The following is a 22,626-nucleotide window of genomic DNA, read 5'->3' as shown; positions in this document are numbered from 1 at the left end:
TTCCACCTTCAGAAATCTCTGAGAAACAGGCATCAGTCCTTAGGTCCATGAGACCTCTGCACTCTGGCTGCCCCAATAAACACACCAAGCCCTCCTGAGACCCCCTTATCATGCTTGATTCTGCCTGGACAGTTTACTGCACCATGGAGGACATGGACTTGCAGCTCACAGTCTGCCGGCTGGGAAGAGAGCCAAACACATTCCTCTCAATGCTAAAAAAGCATATTATTGAAGTGTAGTTGACATACAATGTTATATTAGTTCTAGGCACACAACAGAGATTTGACAATGCTGTACATCACACAACACTCGCGATGGTAAGTGTGGTCACCATCTGTCACAATACGTTATCACCACCTTGTTGACTATAGTTCCTGTGCTGCACTTTTCATCTCCGTGACTTATTTATTTTATGAAACTGGAAGGTTTTTTTTTTTTTTAAGATTTTTATTTATTTATTTGACAGAGATCACAACGAGGCAGAGAAGCAGGCAGAGAGAGAGAGGGATGCAGGCTCCACACTGAGCAGAGAGCCTGATGCAGGGCTTGATCCCAGGCCCCTGGGATCATGACCTGAGCCAAAGGCAGAAACTTAACCCACTGAGCCACGCAGGCGCCCCTGAAACTTTTTTTAAAAGATTTTATTTATTTGGGGTGCCTGGGTGTCTCACTGGGTTAAAGACTCTGCTTTTGGCTCGGGTCATGGTCCCGGGGTCCTGGGATCGAACCCTGCATCCGGCTGTCTTCTCAGTGGCGAGCCTGCTTTCTTCTCTCTATCTCTGCCTGCTTCTCTGCCTACTTGTGATCTCTGTCTGTCAAATGAATGGATTTAATCTTAAAAAAAATTTTTTTTTATTTATTTAACAGAAAGAGAGACCACAAGCAGGGGGCGGTGACAGGGAGAGGGCTAAGCAGGTTCCTCACAGAACAGAGGAAGCCTGATATGGGACGCGATCCCAGGACCCTGGAACCATAATCTGAGCTGAAGGCAATCACCCAACAAACTGAGACACCCAGGTGCCCAGTGTGAGTTTATTTCTGGGCCTCTATTCTGTTCTTTTGATCTATGTATCTCTTTCTGTGGCAGTACTGTACTGTTTTGATTATTACTGCTTTGTAGTAGTTTTTTTGGGGGGGGGGAGGAAAAGGTTTAATATAAAGATTCAAGATTCACATCAATATAAATGATAAAGTTACCTTTCTCTTGATAAGAGCTCAACTTTTGCCTTTCTCGTTTTAACATTTCTTGCCATATTTTTTCCTGTGTTTTTCTGTTACTTTCACCCCATCTCATCCTGTCTATGGTCCTATTGATGGATTCCCTCCCTCTCCCCAGTAGTTTACACTTGATCTTTAGCAAAAGGCCAAGAGGTGAACCCCAGTAGTTTAGAAACTAGACTTGTACATAAGCTACAATGATTAAATTCATTTTAACACACTCTTTAACTTTACTAACATCTAGGTAGTATCCGTAACCTTCTTTTCCTATATTCCCCAAGAGCACTGTTAGCTGTTCATCTTCCTGAGTAGAAATGTAGCATTTTATTTTCCTGTTTTCCTTTTTTGATGTGGGAGAAAGATAATCTACATTTTGTGTATGTGTTTATAGTCACCCTAGATTGCTAAAGTATATCCTCCAGTGATTCTTTCAAAGAGGGTATGCAAGAAACAAACTGTGACTTCTTTCATATCAAAAAATGTCTTTGTTTTACCTTCAAAATAAAATGCCACTTTGGCTGGATGTAGGATTCGAGGTTTAAATTTTTCCTCTGCAGAAATTTTATGTTACTGCCCCATTTACTTCTAGCATCCAGAGTGTCCAGTAAGTCTGCTGTCAGTCTGATTCTTGCTCCTATGTAGGTTCATGCTCCTCTTTCTGGAAGACTTTATGATTTTTTTTATCCTTGGAATTCCCAGATTCCTAGGAGTCTCTATTCATCAGTCTTACTGAGTACTTGGTAAGCACGGACAGTCTCAAGACTTGAATTTTTCTTGGCACCTGGGTGGCTCAGTTGGTTAAGCAACTGCCTTTGGCTCAACTCATGATCCTGGAGTCCTGGGATCCAGTCCCACATCCAGCTCCCTGCTCACAGGGGGGTTTGCTTCTCCCTCTGACCCTCCCCCTCTCATGCACTCTCTCTCTCTCATAAATAAATAAAATCTTAGAAAAAAAGACTTGAATCTTTCTTTAGCTCTGGGAAGTTTTCTTCAATTATTAATTATTTCCTCTGCTCCATTCCCTTTATTATCTTTTTCTGGAATTCCTGTCAAATGGATGTTGGAGCTTCTGGATCTCTCCTCTATATCTGGATCTTTCTTTATTATCTCTTTGGCCCTTTGCATTGTAACCTTAGAACATTCTTCAAGTCGATCTTCTAGATCATTCCTTGTCAATTCAAGTATGTCTTTCAGCTATTCAGAGCATCTATGGAGTTCTTTATTTCCAAGACATCTGGATAATAATTTTTAATATTTCTAATCTCCTCTTTTATTTCTTTGAAGTTATTAATTCCATTTCTAAAATTTTCTTCTCTTATATTATCTGTTTCTTTAGGTGTTGGCACCTTTGTTTGCAGAGTTTTGTGTCTGTTTTCCTTCAAACTATGGTGATTCCTGATGGAGTACTCAAATTTGTACATAAATGCCTATTCTGCTTACCAGAACTTATCTCTAGTGACTTTGAGGGAGACGCCAAACACAAGGTTAGACAGACCGTCCCAATTCCTTGATTTATGAGCATATCTGTTTCCTCTTTTTTCTGGGATTTTTGTTCCATCCAAGGTTTCACCAATTTTCATCTGAGTCCCAAGCCACATAAATTTAGGCAATTTTAGGCCTCTCTTTTCTCAGTCTGGAAGGCAAGTCTTTATATGTTCTACTTCAGGGTCCTCTCCTTCATCCCACGATAAAACTACTTCCATTTCCTACCCTGAACATTATTCCTCCTCTGGCTCAGAATCTTCTACTTCTTTAGTTACAATAATCTCCAAGGCATCTTTGGTGATTTCCTCAACTCCATCCTTCATATTTACCACAGTATGGCATTGGAAGATGGAATCCTTTCCTCACATTGTTCCAAAGCCACCTCTTCTCCCTTCTTCCGCGCCTTCAAGCCTCCTGCCTCCCTCCTCTTCTAACTCTGAGCCGTCTTCCTGTCAAGCGTTTGTTTTTCCTTCCACTCTGAAGATTCTTCCTCCTGAGTCTCTGAGTTCTTCACCTCCTCTGCCTCAGCAACCTTTACCTCTTTAACAAATAGCTCAAGCCATCACCAGTTTCCTCCCTAGTTCCATGCTTTGAGTTTACTAGTTTTATCTACTTTTTCTTGAATTTGTATCTTCCTCCTTCCTTTTTTCATTTTGTGGGAGTGTATCTTTCAGTAATTCTTTCATAAATGATTTCTGGCTGGTAAATTTGATGAGTCTTTACATATCTGAAAAGGTCCTTCACCACCCTTAAGGCCTAAATGCTTATTTAACTGGATATAGAATTTAAATTCAAAATCACTTTCCCTTAGAATGTTGAAGACATTAACTCCATTGCTTACTAATATTCAGTGTTGCTGATGAAAAGTCTGCTGCCAATGCAAGTCTTGCTCCTTCATCTTCTCTGGAGGTTTGTAGAATATTCGCTTTATTCTTTAAACTGAGGGGGATTTTTTTCCCATCTTAGCTTTGCCCAGTTCGTCCTCTGCAATGTCTCTCTTCTCTCCTGTTACTTCTGTAGGATGCTCTGTCTCTGCGTCCATCAACTGTATTGCTTTGGCTTCTTCCCCCCTTCCCATGACTTTGTGTTTTTGTGATTCATCATGGGGCAGTTCCTTACCTTGGTTTGTCTTGTATGCTTTAGCTTCATCTAATTTGCTAGTTACTTCTTTTCTTCTAAAAATCAAATTTTCAATATCCTCAACTATTTTAGAGTGTGCTTCTTCTGTTTTTTTAATCTTGTTTTTTATGTGACTTTATCTTTTATTTGTTACTACTCCTTTTTGGTACGAGAATTCTTTGGATTTTTCATTCTAAAATTTCCTTCAGGTCATCTTTTAAAAAGGATTTTAAGTTATTTACTTGAAAAAGAGAATGAGCACAAGTATGAGTGCAAACAGTGGGGGGAGAGGCAAGAGGGGCGGAGAGAGAGAGGGAGAAGCAGGCTCTCTGCTGAGCAGGGAGTCCGATGTGGGCTTGGATCCCAGGACCCTGAGGTCATGACCTGAGCTGAAGGCAGATGCATAACTGAGTCATCCAGGCACCCCTCCTTCAGGTCATTTTTAAGAGATTGTTTTATCTTTTCAACCACTAAGTCCAGGTTTTCCAGCAAGCGTTTAAACTTCCTCCTGATAACTACTGACATGTCTGCATTTTCAGTCTAATACCTGAGCCATCTTCTGGTCAGTTTCCATCAACCGAATTCTTTCCCCATGGTGATATTTTCCTATTTCTTTGTGAAAGTCTAGTAATTCCTTCCTTCCTTCCTTCCTTCCTTCCTTCCTTCCTTCCTTCTTTCCTTCCTTCCTTTCTCTCAAGATTTTACTTTTAAGTAATCTTTTTTCCCAATGTAGGGCTCAAACTCACAACCCTGGGATCCAGAGTTGCATGCTCTTCTGACAGCCAACCAGGCATGCCCAGTCTAGCAATTACTGACTGTACACAAGACATTGTTGATATCTATTCAAAACAGAAGTATTTTATTTTTCTGAAGGGTAATTTTTGTTTTTTCAGGCCCTCTAAACTCTCCCAAACTAAAAAATCTTAAAAATATCTTTATGTATCTATATACATCTATGTATACATATCATCCAGTGAGGGTCTTCACCTACAAGGAAGTTATCTGCAGAGCAGTATTTGGTCTTCAGCAGAGCTGTGTTTCAGTGCCTCAAAAAGCGATCCAGCCTGAGGACACATGCACGCACACACGCACGCATGTGCACGCACACACCAAAGACTTTGTAGTATATCTAGAAATCTGGGATTGCAATACCTCTATCTTTGTTGTTCTTTCTCGAGATTGCTTTGGCTACTCAAGAACATTTGTGCTTCCATACAAATTTTAGGATTATTTGTCTGTTCTTTGAAAAATGCTGGTGGTATTTTGGTAGGGATTGCATTGAATCCATTGATTTGCTTTGGGTAACATGGACATTTTAACAATGTTTGTTCTTCCAATCATAATCATGGTACAATGTTCCATTTGTGCTGTCTTCAGTCTCTTTCTCATTGCTGTATAAGTTGCAGAGAACAGGTCTTTTACCTCCTCAGTTAAGTTTATTTCTAAGTCTTTTTTTCTTTTTGTTGCAATTTTAAATGGGATTGTCTTCTTAATTTCTTTCTCTGCTTCTTTGTATTAGTGTAAAAGAAATGTAGCAGATTTTGTATATTTTTGTATCCTACAAATTACTTCATTTATCAGTATTTATTTATTTGACAGAGGGAGACACATGGCAAGAGAGGGAACACAGCAGGAGAATGGGAGGGGAAGAAGCAGGCTTCCCGCCCAGCAGAGAGCCTGATATGGGGCTGGATCCCAGGACCCTGGGGTCATGACCTGAGCCAAAGGCAGATGCTTAATGACTGAGGCACCCAGCCACCCTCTTCATTTATCAGTTCTAATAGTTTTTGTTGTTGTTGTTGTTGTTGTTGTTGTTTGTGAAGTCTTTAAAGTTTTCTTTATTTAAAGTAGACTTCATGTCCACTGTGGTACACAATGAGGTGCTTGAATTCATGACCATGAGAGTTAAGACCTGAGCTGATATCAAAAGTTGGATGCTTAACCAGCTGAGCCACCCAGGTGCCCCTAAGGTTTTCTGTATGTACTATCATGTCCTGTGCAGATAGTGACAGCATAACTTCTTCCTCACCAATTTGAATGCCTTGTATTTCTCGTGTGATTGCTGTGGCTAGGACTTCTAGTACCATGTTAAATAAGTGGTGAATATGGACATCTCTGTCTTGTCTCTAATCATAGAGGGAGAACTGTCAGCTTTTCACCATTGAGTGTGATGTTAGCTGTGGGTTTATTATGCTGAGGTGTGTTCCCTCTAAACCTACTCGGCTGAAATCCATCCATTTCATGTTGTACTTTGTCAAATGCTTCTCTGTATTTGAGATGATCATATGGCTCTTGTCCTCTTGCTAATTGGTGCATTCCACTGATCAATTTCAGAATATTGAAACCACCCTTGCATCCCTGGAATAAAGCCTGCTTGATCTTGCTGAAGGATTTTTTTTTCCTGTACTGTTAAATGCCATTTGCTGTTATTTTATTGAGGGGGATTTTTGTAACTGTGTTCATCAGAGACATTAGCTTGTAATTTTTTTTGTACTATCTTCGCTTTTGCGGTCAGAATAGTGCTGGCCTCCTAGAATGAATTTGGAAGTTTTCTATTTTTTTTGGAATGGTGTTTGAAGGATAGGTATTAACTTTCCTTTGTGTTTGATAGAATTCACCTGTGAATCCATCTAGTCCAATTTTGTTTGTTGGGAGGTTTTTGTTTTGTTTGTTTTTTGATTACTGATTCAGTGTCATTACTAGTAATTGGTCTATTCAAATTTTTCCTTTTATTTTTTTTTCCTTTAGATTTTATCTATTTACTGAGCATAAGCAGGGGGATCAGCAGACAGAGGGAGAGGGAGAAGCAGTCTCCCCACTGAGCAGGGAGCCCAATGAGGGGTTCGACCCAAGACGCTGGGATCATGACCTGAGCTATCCGGGTGCCTCTCTGTTATAATTTTCTACTTGTGATTCTGGATGTTTCTGGGCATTTATCCATTGCATTTCTTGGAGGTTGTCTAATTTGTCAGCCTGTAATTTTTCATAATCTTATAATCCTTTGTACTTTTGTGATGTCTGTTTTCTTTTCTGTTATTTTTTAAAATTTTTTATGGTTTTTTTGTCTTTCATATGTCTGTTCTGATCCTTATTTCCTTCTATTTTGGGGCTTTGCTTATTCTTCTACCTCTTTTCAGTATATGAAATTGAGATTTTTCTCATTTCTTAAATTAGGCCTATATTGCTATAAGTTCTCCTTCTAGAACTACTTTTGCTACATCTCCAAGACTTTGGGCCTTTGCGTTTTCGTTTTCATTTGTCTCCATGCGTTTTTTTCATTTCCCCTTTGATTTCTTGGTTTACCCATTCCGTGTTTAGTACCATCTTATTTAAATTCCATGTATTTATGTTCTTTATGGCTTTTTTTTTTTAATCTTGTGATTGATTTCTAGTTTCATACTGTTGTGGTAAAAAAAGCTTGATATGATTTCAGTCTTCTTATATAAAATGAGATTTATTTTGTGGCCTTACATGTGATATATTCTGGAGAACGTTCCATGTGCACTTGACATGAATGTGTATTTTGTTTCTGGGTGTAATGTTCTATATGTATCTGTTGTGTTCATCTGGTCTAAAGTGTTGTTCAAAGCCACTGTTTTCCTTGTTAATTTTCTGTCTGAGTGACCTATTGATGTATACAGGGTATTAAAGTCCCCTACTGTAATTACTGTCAATTTATCCCTTTGTGTCTATTAATTGCTTTCTGTACTTAGGTTTCCTGTATTGGTACATTGATATTTGTAACATCCTCTTGTTTTCTGGTTGGATTGATCCCTTTATCATTATGTAGTGCTCTTCTTTGTCTCTTGTTACAGTGTTCTACAGTCTATGTTATGTAAGTATTGCCACTCCAGCTTTTTTTTTTTTTTTTTTTTTTTTTGCATGTTAAATGTTTTTCCAGCCCTTCACTTTCAGTGTATGTGAGTTTAGGTCTGAAGGGAATCCCTTGTAGACAGCATATAGATAGGTTTTGCTTTTGCTTTTTTTTTTCTTTCTTTTTTAATCCAGTCATTCTGTCCTTTCTTTTCCCGTTTCCTTTGCTTCCTTCTCTCCTTTCTCTTTTTTTCTCTTTCTTTCTCTCTCTCTCTCTGTCTTTCATTCTCTTTCTCTTTCAGTCCTTTTCTCTTTCTTTCTCAGTTTCTCTTTCTCTTTCTCTTCTTTGTCTTTCTCTCTGTCTTATAAATGCCACGTTCAATGTGGGGTTGAACTCGTGAGCTCTAGATCAAGGGTTGCATTTTCTACTGACGGAGCCCCCCATTCCTTTATCTTTTGATTGGAGCATTTAATCCATCGAGGGCCTTTTACGATTGGAACATTTTGAAAATGATATGCCTCCCTGTGCAGTTAAACAGAACATTTATCAAGTGCCTCCATTGGGTTTGAGGTTCTCCATTTTTGCATGGGTGGACAAGGTGGTCCTGGACTTTCTGGTGAAGGGTCTGCTGCTTGGTCATCCCCATTTTCACCACCGACGCCATCCCTGCCACGTTAGATTTCCTTACCACCTTGTTATTTGCTGACTCAACTATTTTAAGCATAGAAAACCCACAGCACTGGCCCTGGTAAAGTATAGAGTGCATCATGATCTGATCCCCTCTCCTGAAGGGCCTTTTGGGACACCTATGAAAGAATGCAGAACTATTTCCATTTTTAAGTCAAGGAGAATGAGATGATCAGAGGTCTATGCTTTCAGCAAGTGGAGAAATATTCCTCTAAGTTATTCATAGCTTCTGGGATTCTTGGTGGGTATCTGAGGACCTGCTAGGTCTCAGTGGCTGCTACAGGTGTTCCAAATCGTCATCATGCACTTAAGGGGGGCCTGGACAGTATCGTTTGTGGTAAATTACATGGGAGTCAGTTACCTCCATAGATGAGAGGAGGGAATTGTAGTTAGCGTTTGAGCATGCACTAGCCTCCTACCTTCTCACTGTTGGGAATGTAACTGTTACAGATATGCAACAAGTCCGTGTATTAGCAGCCTGTGATGTCGGAACTGTTGAAGATGATAGGGTTAAACTATGGAAAGGTTCCAGTTAATATTGCGGCACTCTGAATGAAGTGGTTTATTTGTTTTATCTGCGTCTAGGTTACCTAAATTATGTACCCTCTTTAAATATGCTGACATTCACCTCTTCTTTTGGAATAATTATTTTTATACAATTAGGGTCCTATTTTTTCTTTTTAAAGATTTTATTTATTTATTTTACAGAGAGAAATCACAAGTAGATGGAGAGGCAGGCAGAGAGAGAGAGAGAGGGAAGCAGGCTCCCTGCTGAGCAGAGAGCCGGATGCGGGGCTCGATCCCAGGACCCTGAGATCATGACCTGAGCCGAAGGCAGCGGCTTAACCCACTGAGCCACCCAGGCGCCCCAATTAGGGTCCTATTTTATTCCTAGAAGTACCTGAGAGAGAATAACTACAATTGTAGTAGCATCTTATTGAATAATGTTCTACTAATTCAGAACTGAAGATAATTTGGCAAGACAGAGTGGAAATGGATCATTACTCTCCTAGAAGTATGTAGGGATAGGATCCCAGATATACTTGCAATTGCTTAAAAGAAGAGCTCACAGTTTTCAGACTCCTTGAAAATGTTTATTTGCCAGTAATTCGTGGGAGTTATTCAAAACAGCCCCTCTCCTGTCTCTACTTTGCACAATTCAGTCGGAGTAACTATGTGATGTCAGTTATGAAATCGCATAAAATTACATAAAGTATTTATGTAAGCCTTCTCTTTGATTTTTTAAAAAAAGATCTTGTGGTGGGGGCAGGAGCAGAGGGGGAATGATAAGCAGACCCCATGCGGAGCACTGAGCCCAACACTGGGCTCAGTCTTACAACCCGGAGATCAGGACCTGAACCCAAATCAAGAGTCTGATCCTTGACCGACTGAGCCATCCAGGGGCCCCAGCCTTCTCTTCAATTTTGATGCACTTTAAAAACCTAATCCAGGGGTGCCTGGGTGGCTCAGTGGGTTAAGCCTCTGCTTTTAGCTCAGGTCATGGTCTCAGGGTCCTGGGATCGAGCTCCGCATCAGGCTCTCTGCTCAGCGGGGCCTGCTTCTCCATCTTTCTCTCTGCCTGCCTCTCTGCCTACTTGTAATCTCTCTCTGTCAAATAAATAAATAAAATCTCTTATACATACATACATACATACATACATACATACATACCGACATACCTAATCCAATAGTTAGGTTTCCTGACACAAACAGTGGACATCTGAGATGCAGGGATCTCTGAGGCCCAGGAAAGGTAGAAGCATTAACGAATGGCATTTTCCAAATGCTGACCTAGTCCAGAGTCCGGGGTTATGAAAGGGTGGCGTGGCTACAGTTCATTCTTTTCCTTACATCCAGACATTTTTATTGAGGTCCTCTACAGCAATTTAGATTTTGCTGTTTTTTAAACTCTTACAGTATAAAAGTGTAAAAATACATGATTGATGCTAAGCACGGTAGGATTCAGTGCATTCTCCCTTCCAATACGAATCATTAGTTGGTAGAATCCAGATGAAGATTTTCCGTGTGGTCCAATTTTAGCTCTTTAGGGATTAGCCAGACTCTTTGTCATCTTTACCGGTTGTCTCTTTCCCTGTTTTTCTGATAGTCATCTGTGCTGCTGGGGATTAGGCAGAGAGGGGTGAGTCACTCCTGCCGGACTTCTCCTCCCTCCCTTGATAGGACTGCATGCATGCAGAGTGACTGTTCTTCATGAACCGTCCCGCAGCAGCTGTTATCTTCAGTCTTCTCGTCCATTTTTATGTATCCTCGTGCAAACTGGATGGGGAGCCAAGGCTCCGAAGTTAATATCACGTGTCCAGACTCTCACAGCAGAGCCGGCCTTCGGGACCAAGTCCATCTGACCCCATTGCTGACCCCTCCGAACACACGCCACCCCTGTGCGTGCTGTGGTCTTGACTGTTGAACACGTGTCTGTCTCTCCCACCGAGGGTGGGTTCCTTCAGAGCTGGAGCTGGGTGCCGGGCACAGTAGGGACCCTTTGTTGTTAACTGAACTGGGCTTGGAGGTTTGGTTGCGGGGGGGCGGGAAGAGAGGTTGGAGTGAACTGCGACAGAAGAAAGCCCTGGGGTAGGGTGCTTATCTCTCTCTAAATTTCTGTGGGTGTTTGCGGCTGCATTCTAAAACAGAAGATGGGTGCTGGAGGAGATTCTGTACTGGTTGTAGGGGGCACAGCACGTGTACTGACCGGGCAGCCCTTTGACACCTTGAAAGTGAAGATGCAGACGTTCCCTGACCTGTACCGGGGCCTCACCGACTGCTGCCTGAAGACCTACTCCCAGGTGGGCTTCCGCGGCTTCTACAAGGGGACCAGCCAACGTTGATCGCCAACATCGCCGAGAACTCGGTCCTCTTCATGTGCTACGGCTTCTGCCAACAGGTGGTGCGGAAAGTGGTTGGATTGGAGAAGCAGGCCAAGCTGAGGTGAGTTGTGGGCACTACCACTTTCTTCCTTTGTTTAGGAAAGACACCATTGTTGTCCGGTCAAAACTTTTATGATACCTCATGGGAAGGGTGTTTCCTTTTCTAAAATAACCACTTTGTTTCTGATTGTGAAGTTGTCATGTAAAACTTGCAGAAGGCTGGTCAGTAATGCACCGTGGAGAAGGAGGTCCCCTTACGTGCTGCTGTTCTTTAGGAAGATGCTTTTCAGATGCCCTGGTGGTACTGCTTCTCTTGTGGGCACGAGGGCTGGACGGGAGCCCCAGGTGCACTTGTGAGCCGAGCTTTGGGTTCCCCTTCATCACAGTGCAGAGGACTAGAAGAAGCTGCCTGAGCCAGACAGGCTGGGGAGCAACTTGGAATTTTAGGAGGAGCTGGAAGCATCTGTGAAGATGCGGATGGACTGACTCTTTGGCCAAGTCTGCCCAAACATCGGACTTGGGCTTGTGCTGTGTCCCCCCTTGCATATTTATTTACACAGAGACCATAGAGGATTCAGGAACCACTGGCATGTGTAGCCCTCCCTTTTTTGAATGTTGATTTACTTTAAATCATTGGAAATTGTATCAGGTTCATGGTTGGGCAGATAGCCATATGGGTTGTTTCGGTAGGAACTGGAAAACCCATTTGCAACTCCGGTCCCACCCGACTGTATGCCCCTTCTGTACAGTGTTCTCTGGAGACGCCTAGTGATCTCAAAGATGTGCCCTTTTGTAAGCAGGAGTTTTTTCTTCATGGATGGAACGTGTTTTTTAAAAGCTTGGGACTAGGTGGAATCACCCAGGGAGATAGCATCTGTAGAGGGCTGTGCATGGATTCCAGGACCTTCCGCACAGAAGGGGTCATGAAGAGGAGGAGGAAGTAAATAAATAAGCAGGAGAGAAACCAGGAGAGTGTGGGATCTCATGCTAGAGAGTGACAGAAAGAACACTGTAGCGACTGTCACTCTTCCTGCTAGAGGGGGACACTTTCTCTGGGACAAGATGGGAAGTTTGGGTCCACTGCGACATTCCCAGAGGAGGATGCCTTATGGAGAAGATGGAGGTAGGAAGCAGCCACATGAGGTCCTAGAGAAGTCCTACAGCCAAGAAGCCATTCTGTTTCATGTGGTCTCACCCCGTACCCTCTTCTCTGGTCCTGGTGAGGCAGGAGGGAGCTGCGACTTCATCCCACAGAACGGTGTTTGCTTATTACCTGGCAGGGAAAGACCACCTTAGAGGTGATGGAGCTGGGGCACCCACACCTGTCCTGTTTTGTTCATCCCTCCTCTTGATCTGTGAGAGCGGCAGAGCCCCTGCTGTTTTGTTTTAAAGCTGGGGACTCGGATTTGCAGATACTGGCTTAGGATCCTATTACTTGAGCTCATAACTGAGTGAAGGACCCAAAGCCGTGTCTTCCGAGTCCCCGTCCAGTACTCTTGCCGGAAGACCAGAGTCGGGGCTCTGGACTGTGGTAGGGGTCAGGTCTAGAGGAATGCGTGTGGTCAGTAGAGGCAATGAAAGAAAAGCACTGCTTTGAAGAGCCTGCCGTGAATTTCAGCAATGATACCGTAAATATTTGAATGTCCTTGGATTGAATGCCACCCTGAGTTCAGTTCTCCTTTGACCTTTGTCCACATGGGGTCCTAACACAGCAGGAGGGTTCAGGTACATGTTTGTTGAATGGGTGATAAGCAACCGATGCTTACCAAATCCCATCCTGTGCCCGCTGTGGTTTCAGTTCTGGGTCTAAAACCTCTCCTGCAGGTGCAGCCTGGGGCCCCGCGTGCCTCACTGGGCGCCCAGGTAGGGGAGAGGACTCAGAGTCCACTGCAGGTGTGCTTTGGCCTTGCTGTTGCATTAGAACAGTGTGCTCATACTCAGGCCGCCGACTCTTAGGCTGAAGGGCTTCCACACCGATCGATGCCATCTTTGTTCCCGCAAACCTGGCTGTTCTGGCTGCTGGTCAGCAAATTGATGAAGGGTGCCCAAGGGAAACGAAGCCTGGATCTGCAGGCTGGCCGAAGGACTGCAGAAGCCACCTGAAGCTTTGGTCTTGACAGTCCACTGAGTAGGTGTGAACCATGTTGGACAGTTTCCATTCGCTAGAAGCTGAGTAGCAGCAGAGTTGCATGTCGCCGGGTAATGGCCTCATACCCGATTCTCTGAAACGAGAAGCAAGTCTGGAACACAAGCAGGGTCTCCCTCCTGGAAGAAAGCCTCGCTCCCCACCAGCTCTTCTGGGAGCAGACAGGCTTGGGCGCCGCCCTCCGTCTGCCCATGGCGCCGATGCCAGGTCACCAGGGAACAGAAGGTTGGGGCTGAGATGGGAGGCGGCCCTTGATTTTCTCTTCCTGTCTGACCTTCCTTTCTGTGACTGTTTAACGGAACCCTGGACAGTCGCATGTGCTCAGTCTGTTAGGCTTTTGCTCACGGTTTGGGGAAAGCTTGGGAGGGGATCTCCGTAGCCAGGGGAGGGGGTCGCCTCACGGGGCGGGGGGTGGGGGGGTGGCGTCCTGGTGGTTAGGTGACGGCAGGCTGCTGGCTTGAACAGGTGAGAGTCGGGGCCAGTCCTCCTGTGAGCAGCTCACTCTTCCTGCCCAGTCCCGGGTGCCTGCAGAGCTCTTGTGACCGAACACTCCCGGGCTGGAAGGGATCTTATTTTCTGACCCTTCTGAACGCTCCAGAGAATTCCTGACAGTTAATTTCTCAGACTTTCCCCCGTATTTTTGAACTCGGATGGGACCTCGCTTTCACAGCCCTGCTGGTGACTGTGGCTGGTGGTACCAGACCCTCCTGTGGTGAAATGAATGCTTGTGTTTCCGTGCATTTGTTTCTCCGTTTAGATTCCCTGTGTAGCCATTTTACCTCCAGCCCTCGAGCTTGCTGACCCCCATCTTCACCCCCCTCGTCCCCCGTCCTCGCTCCTGCTGCCCTCTGTGGCTGAGGTCAGGAGGTCATCAGCAGAACTGGGAAATCTTTTTTGCAACGAGCAGCTTTTTGGTTAAAGATTTATTCTGGGCTTTCATCTGCAACAGTTACTTTGTACATGTGGTTGTTCCAGGTTGGATTTGGGGCATGCAGGGATGGCCCCGGAACCTCGCTTTATGAAGCTTGGTGGCAGATAAGCCGAAGTATAGTGATGGTGTGTCTTTGGGGTGGTGGGAGTTTGGGTAATTTTTTTCCTCCCTCTTCTTTTTTTTGTTTGTTTGTTTTTCGGTTTTTTGCTTGTTTTATGTATCACTGTGTCTTCGTTGTGGCTGCTGTAACAAAATACCGTCAACTGGATGGCTTAAACAAACATTTGTTTCTCACAGTTTTGAAAACTGCAAAGCCCAAGATCATGGTGCTGGTTGATTGGGTGTCTGGTGAGGGCCTATTTCCTGGTTTACAGAGGGACACCTTCTTGCTGTGTCCTCAAAGGGTGGATAGAGAGAGCGGTGGCCTCTTATAAGGACACTAATTGCATCATGGGGGGTTCTACCCTCACGACCTCACTAAACCTAAGGTCCTCCCAGAGGCCCGCTCCGAATACGTCACCTTGGGGGATTACGGCTTCTGCATAGAGCTTAGGGGTGGGGGATACATTCCGTGCGTGTTGCCATGACTATGACTAATAAAAGCAGCTGGATCTTGCAGTCAGGCAGACCCAGGTCTGAATCCTAGCATTGCCACGTGGTAGTGGTGAGACTTCAGGTACATTAGGTATTCTATGCACGGTTTTTCCACATGAAATTTGGGGTGTCGGCATCGGTGTTGGCCTCCCAGGGCTGGGGTCCTTAGATGAAACCGCATGTGCGAGTTCCCAGTGGGCACTCGGCAAAGGGTTCCTCTCCTTTGACCCTTGCTCTCCCTTACAGCCGAGTGCTTTGCGTGGGGAGTGCTGAATGAATGAATGACCGGACTCCCGTGCTGGTTTCCTTCCAGTGATCTGCAGAACGCAGCCGCGGGTTCCTTCGCCTCTGCCTTTGCGGCCCTGGTGCTCTGCCCCACTGAGCTCGTCAAGTGCCGGCTGCAGACCATGTATGAGATGGAGGCGTCAGGGCAGATCGCCAGAAGCCACAAGTAAGCGCTGTTCGGGCACAAACGCTGGGTCTCTCGTTGCCTTGGTGCATTGAGTATATGTCAGTTTTATATTCTACTAAAACTCAGTGGCAGAGAAAGAGATTTATCTACTCCAAAATACTGTGTTTTTAGAACTCTTTCCCCTACCAGTCAGAGGGGGACTTCCTAAATGACCTTTCAGAGGGCCGGACCCACTCCTGCTCCCTCAACGGACCACTGTCTGCAGATGTTTCACACCTGGACGTGGAGAGGCTGAGAGATCCTCTCACTCTTGGCTCATTGAGCGCATGAGGCAGCGTCCCCGGCTGTGTTGGAGGCACTCAGCAGACAGCTTTGAAACCGTGTCTGAGAGCTGAGCCTTCAGAAATGCCAACTTGGGTTCCAAGATGGATATTTGGTGCCCGTTCCCAGGTTTCACGTGAGCGGATCAGCCCAGATCCCAGGGTCACTCTCTTACCTACCCCCCCCTTCTCGTGTACCCACAGAGAGCCTGGCTTCCGAACACTCCTCAGAGCCCTGGGGAGCTACTCTGCAGCCATCAGAATGCTCTCCCCTCAGTCCTGCAAACAGATCCGAGTTACATGAGTGTGTGTCATACACAGTGTGATTTATTGTCATTAATCTCAACATTTGCTTATTTATCTTGACATCTGGCTGACTAAAGCTCTTTGTCACTGTGGTTGACTCAGTGTGTAAATCTGACCGGAAAAATCAGATTAATTGACCCTTTACACAAGTAGTCTCCTCCCAGGGAGGGTGGGGTTTCTGATAGAGTTCTATATCCTGCACCCTGGAGATTGTTCACAACCAGTTTGAAGCTACTGTTTCTAGCCTAGAGGTCCAAAAGCATAAGTCTTTGAAACTTTTTATTGAAATCTGGTGTACACCCAGAAATCATAAGTGGGGGTTCTAATAGTCACTAAACAAACACTTGGGTAACCAATGCCCCGATTCAGAGGTAGAACAGGAACAAAACCCAGAACGTTGCTCTCCTGTCCCTTAGGTTTTTTTTTTTTTTCATTTAAATTTTTTATTAAATTCAGTTTAGTTAACATATAATGTATTATTAGTTCCAGGGTAGGATTTAGTGATTCATCACTTAAATACAACACCCAGTGCTCGGTACATCAAGCATCCTCCTCAATGCCCGTCACCAGTTACCCCCCCCCACCTCTCCTCCAGCAACCTTCAGTTGGTTTCCTAAGGTTGTTTTTTTTTTTTTTTTTAAGATTTTATTTATTTATTTGACAGACAGCATAAGTAGGCAGAAAGGCAGGCAGAGACAGAGAGGGGCTCGATCCCAGGACCCTGGGATCATGACCTGAGCCGAAGGCAGAGGCTTTAACCCACTGAGCCACCCAGGTACCCCTTCCTAAGGTATTTTTAAGGAAAGTAATTGTTGGCTCCAAAAACTTGAGCGAATGGACATCTTGCACAACGGTAAGGATCCATTGACAATATTTTAGGTGTGGCTATATACTCCTGGCCTACACAGGGGTATATGGTACCTTGGGGTTAAGACTTGGTTCAGAAGGCAGGCCAGTCATGTTGAGTTGGATCACTGGGTTACATTCCCATTATAGAGTGGGAGCTGAGTTGTAGGAAGGACCTAGATAATGAGTGATGCCTGATGAAGCCTTCTGAAATGCTTTTGATTACCGGGGGGTTTGATTCTTCACTGGTCCAAGCGAGGTCACCTGCTGAGAGTACAGTGAAGAGCAAGGGGTTCCCTAAAACACACCAATGATGTGGTTTCTGCTGCTGTTGTCCTGACAGATAAGGCCTGCCATGGTGCGCACTGTCAGGAAGAGGGGTCTGGACAGAAAGGATCCTGCATTACTGCTGCTCCAGGGCTCTGATCAGCCTGAAATAGAAGTTCTTGCCTACTTACTAAGAACTAAATCCTCGGTGCTTCTTACCCTGTAGAGTTTCTAAGAATTTCCTTTGTCTTGCCTTCAAGTAACATCTACTCCCTTACTCCTTCACTGCACTAACACAAAGCAAAAAGACCGTAAGCACTTGAACAGATTCCTTCTATACCCACCCGTTAGAAATAAAGGTAGAGGAGGGTAGGCACAGAAGGAGGTAGAGGAGTGGCAAATACGCGGGCATTTTATTCTTGCTGAGCTTGTACAGCTCCTTATTGTAATTTCTCTAATTCATTGTTGGACAAAAGTGGGTATTGGCTCTTGTACATCTTGGATAATATCCAGAATGTATGAACGCATTTTTTTTTCAAATAACTAAAAAGTGAATTTGTTTATTGAGGGCAGGAGGATGCAAGCAATATAAAAATCAGAGCTCGTCTGGCTTTCCCTGACTTTTCTTTCTCCACCTGTCAAATGGGGGTTGGATTTTATTTGTATGTGTTCTGAGGGTCCCGATCTGCTCCTGGAATCCTTTATACAAGGGGAAGCTGTGGGGCAGATTCCTAAAGATCACCTCCCCCGACCACCCTTGGGGAGAACGGTCATTGGGCAGGAGTGTTGGCTCGGTAGCACCTACTTCTTTTCCCTTGTTTCTTGTGTACCATAAAATAGACCTTGCCCGCGATGGTGAGCCTTGCAACTAGCAAAAAGCAGTTCTAGGAACCCGCCCTGCCATGGTGGCACTGGTCCAGGTCCTTCATTGTTTTGTCCACACTCAGAGGAGGTCTTTCTGATTTTCCAGAAGTCCAGTGTACTCCTTCTCCAGGAGTGTTCTCAGGACTTCCTTTGCTGAGTGGCACACTTGGGAAATGTGAACATGGTTCCATTTGAGACGGGGTTCTGGCGTGGTCTGCTGAAGTCTTGGCCGGAGGCACGGTGGCCACACACAGGTCTCATACGTACACACTTTAATGATATTTCCCAGCTGTTGGATAGTTCAGGTGAGAACAGTTGTCCTAAAATAATAGGATCTGTGCTTCTCTGAGATTTCCTCCCTGCAGAAGCCTCATTTTCAGAATTTGGGCCCCTGGGTTTCTAGAATCAGCCATTCCCTGCCTGCCCAGGGTTGAGCCAGGCCTGCCACTGGGGTGGGAGTGCCAGCCTCGTCTCCCAGCCCCCCATTTCCCCGGCCCTAAGCACAGCTCCCTGTCTCCCTGCAGCACAGTCTGGTCCGTGGTGAAGAGCGTCCTCAGGAAGGACGGCCTCTTGGGCTTCTACCACGGCCTCTCCAGCACCATACTCGGAGAGGTGCCCAGCTATTTCTTCTTCTTTGGCAGCTGTGAGCTGAGCAGGTCGTTTTTTCATCAGGGAGATCAAAGGATGAGCTAGGTAAGCATTTGGCTGGGCTGGGCCGGGCCGCGCCCCACAGTGGCCTGCTTGTTGTAGAGGCTGTGGGGGTCTGCTGGGCACGGAGGTTTCTGGAGGCCTGGAAAGAACCTTGGCAACTTCCTCTGGGTGCCCTCATGTCCTCGCCATGGGATTGAAGCTGTGCATCCCAGACTTCTTTACTGGAGTAACATTTTAGGGGAGAATATAGAAATTACTTTCCTGTGGGAACTCTTCAATAAAGGGATAAATCACCTGTAAAGTATTTCGCAATAAGCATAAAACTTGGTAATAAATCTTGAGAGTGTTTGCAGAGGACTGAAAAGTGTCATTCTTTCTAGCTTGTCCTGTGTAGCTGCTTGATGCAATCATGTCAATGTTTGACTTGCATGAATGATTACTTGTTTCTTCTCAAACACATCACTTCAGTGTTTTGGACTTATTCTGGGGTTAGGCACGCTCCCAGGCTTAATTATTATGTTTAATAAGACAACTTTGGCTTTCATGGTAAAGGAAGAATCAGGGCTGTGGGGCATTAACAGAATGAAATACTGCAGACTGAGAGGGTTGGAAAAAACGTGACCTGTGTTTCAGTGGCCACTGTTCTCATTCCCCATGGGGTGGGGGGCGGGTTGCCATGTTGCTGGGGGCCTGCTGGTTCTGTGTGGGCCAGTCCTTCAGAGGGCAGGCCAGGAGGGACACAGCGCCACAGTGACCAGCACTGATATGGTCCTGTGATGAGGGGCAGACCCAGAGTGCCACATGGGACCTTGTGTCCCCTGAGCAGGGAGCCCAAAGGGGCTCGATCCCCGAGATCATGACCTGAGCTGAAGGCAGATGCCATACTGACTGAGCCACAGGTGCCCCAAGTATCAGCATTTTTATTTGCATCTACCTGCACCCACTACCACCTTGACCTCTGGAAATGCTGTCCTTGAGACAAAAATGCTGTTGGCTGCTTTCCTCCTCCAGGCCCTGTCCCTTTGATGTTAAGCAGTGGAGTTGGTGGGATCTGCCTCTGGCTTGCTGTTTACCCAGTGGATTGCGTCAAATCCAGAATTCAAGTTCTTTCCCTGTCTGGAAAACAGGCAGGATTTATCAGAACCTTTATAAGCATTATGAAAAATGAAGGTGAGTCTACTCATTGCAGAAATGGAGTGGGTATGTCTAGACCGGTCATTTCGCTGTAACCCTCGTGGAGGTCGATCACGTGTGTGTGTGTGTGTGGTTGCTCTCTTCCCCTGCCTCCTGTCCTTTATCTAGTGCCCCTGCCTTAGCTTGCTTCCATTCTCAAGAATGTTTGATGTCCTTGTTCCTCGCTTCTGGGCCAGGATTCTTTGTTCTAAATAGCCCGGAGGGAACTTTAAAACTCCAGATTGTGCCTAAGGGGACAAATGCTTGGAAGTCAGCACCCCTTGTTCTATAGAGTATCAGAAAACCATCTCTAACAGAACCATTAAAAGATTTAAAAGAACTTGCTGGAAGTCCCTAATGCTCAGACTTCCTGAAGGTGATTGGCTCTGAATTTTGAGAGTTAACCGTAGGAGTATCAAGATTTTCTAGGAGATGTTTGTAGAACGCCCGGATCGTGCCTCTAGTGAGTAGAGACCTGTCCTTTCAGCATCCGCTCTACATCTTCCACCTCGGGATGTGAACTTCTCGGGCTTGATTTTGCGAGAGAGCGGTCACAGGGTGTGGAAACGGTTCAGTTCATACTCCACAGAGTTGCATAAAACCTCATAGTTGAGCAGAGCCCTTACGCCTCCCTCATCCACTTGGATCTTTATAACAGTCTGGGCAGTGCCAGCTGTGGACACAGGACTGTGCTTTTGGCCTGGTGTCTTGTGGTCCTTGCCGTTCCGGGTGACTCTGTGAGGCTGCTGCCCTCCTGTGGCCCTGGGGCTGCTTCTCTCTGCCCAGGTGAGGCCTCGCTCTGCCCAGTCCATGTACCAGGAGCGAGCCCGGGATTCGTGTGTGGTACCTGAGCGTCGCCAAGATTTGCTGGAAGACTGGATGCCTGACCTCATTGCTGTTAGACTCCATCCTTCCTGTTCGTCCAGGGACACCTGGACAGAAGCCCTTCCGTCTCTTGTCGGCATTCAGTGTGTTGTCTGGATCTGTCGGTGTCCAGCCCTGCCCTCTGCGGCTTCACAGGCTCTCTCTGAGAAGGGGCGTCTCAGTCTTTGATCACTTCTTGTCTTCTAGGAATAACGGCCTTATATTCTGGACTGAAACCCACAATGGTTCTCTGCCAATGGGGCGCTCTTTCTGGCCTATGAATACAGCAGGAAGCTGATGATGAGCCAGTTCGAAGCCTACTGAAGTGTCCTGGCGAAACGAGGTCCAAGTCTAGGCATGTGACCACTGCAGTTCATCTCAGGGTTTCACGGAGTACAAGGCCAATGGGGAATTATTTTGGTTTCATAGGAGTTCTGTTTTTTTGGTCTTCCCCTATTCTACTCTAAATCTTAAACTTTGTGGAAAGGGCCTCCATTTTATCCTATTAACTTCTGCCCATAATCGTACTGAAATCGAACTCAGTTGCTGCTCTTGTCCTTGGTGGGACATTTAGGGTGAGCCGCCGGCCCTGCACAGGATCTGAAAGGCTAAATATAGTTCTTTCGGGACTTTGCATAAACCTGTGTGTGTCCGTGCAGCTTGGATGGTTACATGTTAGTAAGGCGTCATTTGGTTCCATGTTAAATTCTCAGATCTTACCAGAAAAACTCTGAGGTAACCATGTTTCATGAAGATGACTCTGAGTGATTCCTTACTCTAGGTGTAGGCTCTCTTTTAGAACCTGAGTACATGCACTATCCTAAGTGGCTCAAGTTCAGTTTTTCTGTGGTGCATGACAACTGATCTATCCATGTAGATTTTGTAGAGGAGAACAGACCTGCAAACTGGTGTGGCTTCCACGTTCGCAATTTAAATTAGGAGTAAGCCTCTTGGATTTTCCCAAGATGTTCTACTGTTAAAATCGTGCCATTCCCTTCCTAGGTGGGATCGTTGTGCCCCTGACACATTGTGAGGTTGGTGAGAGCAGCTCGCCCCTCACCTCTGCCAGCTCCCCTTCTCGCCCAAGGAACTCCCCCTCTGCTGGGCCTTAGGTTGAGGGAGGTGCTGAGGGGAGGGGCCCTGCTGCTGTGCTTTGTGAAGGCCCATGACCGCCAGCAGGCCTGCTTCTTCCATCTCTGGGTCCCGGCCTGGGTAGGACTGCAGATGATTTCTTTGGACCGTCTATGGCCTGCTGATGCACTTTGGCCCACTCACTCACTCTCTGCCTCCACCGACCAGAAACCCTTCCCGGGAGCAGAGTGCCAAAGCCAAGAGAAGCCCTTGTTCCCTGTCTGGTGCCTGAAGGACAGCACTCGTGGGCAAGGTCCTCTTTCGGATGGAACTGGACAGAACCTAGGGCTTGTCCTCCACAGTGAGTGATGTTGGGGTGACCCTCTTGTTTACGTTTATCTCATGATCGCTAACTGCCATGTTTCTTATTGGGTTGAGCCTTTTACATTTGGTACTGGCAGTCCATGGATCTTCAGGATTGTATATAGGGGGTGAATTTACGAAGCAATGAAACAAGCCAAGTAATTTTATTTAGCTATGCCATACGAATGCACTAACCACCACCACAAAACTCCAGGTCACCTGTTTATGAGGGTCCCTTCTCGTCCCCACTTAGGCAAGCCTCATCACACCGTGCTGCTCCAAGACCAGCAAGGGCTCTCTCGGAAACCAGTGTTCTTAAGCAGACTGACACTGCTAACATCTGTCCCGTGTGTGTGAGTCCTTGTTGGCACAGTGTACCCCTTGAGTGAAAAAACCTTTGGTTTCCTGAAGCTTGTTCTTCTCTGCAGAGGCTCTGTGCTAACTCTAGCCCCGCGCCAGAAGCCAGAGGGTCGGGGCAGTGAGCAGCTGCTCTTTCTGTGTACTGCGGTTGTGCAAGTCGGTCCCCCAGCAGCATTCTTCTTCTGCCTGCTTGTGTGGATGGGGTCGATGTAGCAGGAAACTGTTCTAGTTTTTAAAAATAGCTAAAATTCCT

The 22,626-nt window shown here is 45.7% G+C and overlaps 1 pseudogene; it reads left to right on the top strand.

Annotated features, from left to right (window-relative positions):
• The first annotated feature begins 10,974 nt into the window (after positions 1-10,974).
• On the top strand, positions 10,975-20,984 carry LOC122907438 (annotated as a pseudogene).
• The last annotated feature ends 1,642 nt before the right edge of the window (positions 20,985-22,626 follow it).

This window comes from Neovison vison, chromosome 5 (genome assembly GCF_020171115.1).
Source record: "Neovison vison isolate M4711 chromosome 5, ASM_NN_V1, whole genome shotgun sequence".
Lineage (NCBI taxonomy): Eukaryota > Metazoa > Chordata > Mammalia > Carnivora > Mustelidae > Neogale > Neogale vison.
The sequence above is the reverse complement of the archived record's forward strand: the minus strand, read 5'-3'. Positions and strand labels throughout refer to the sequence as shown.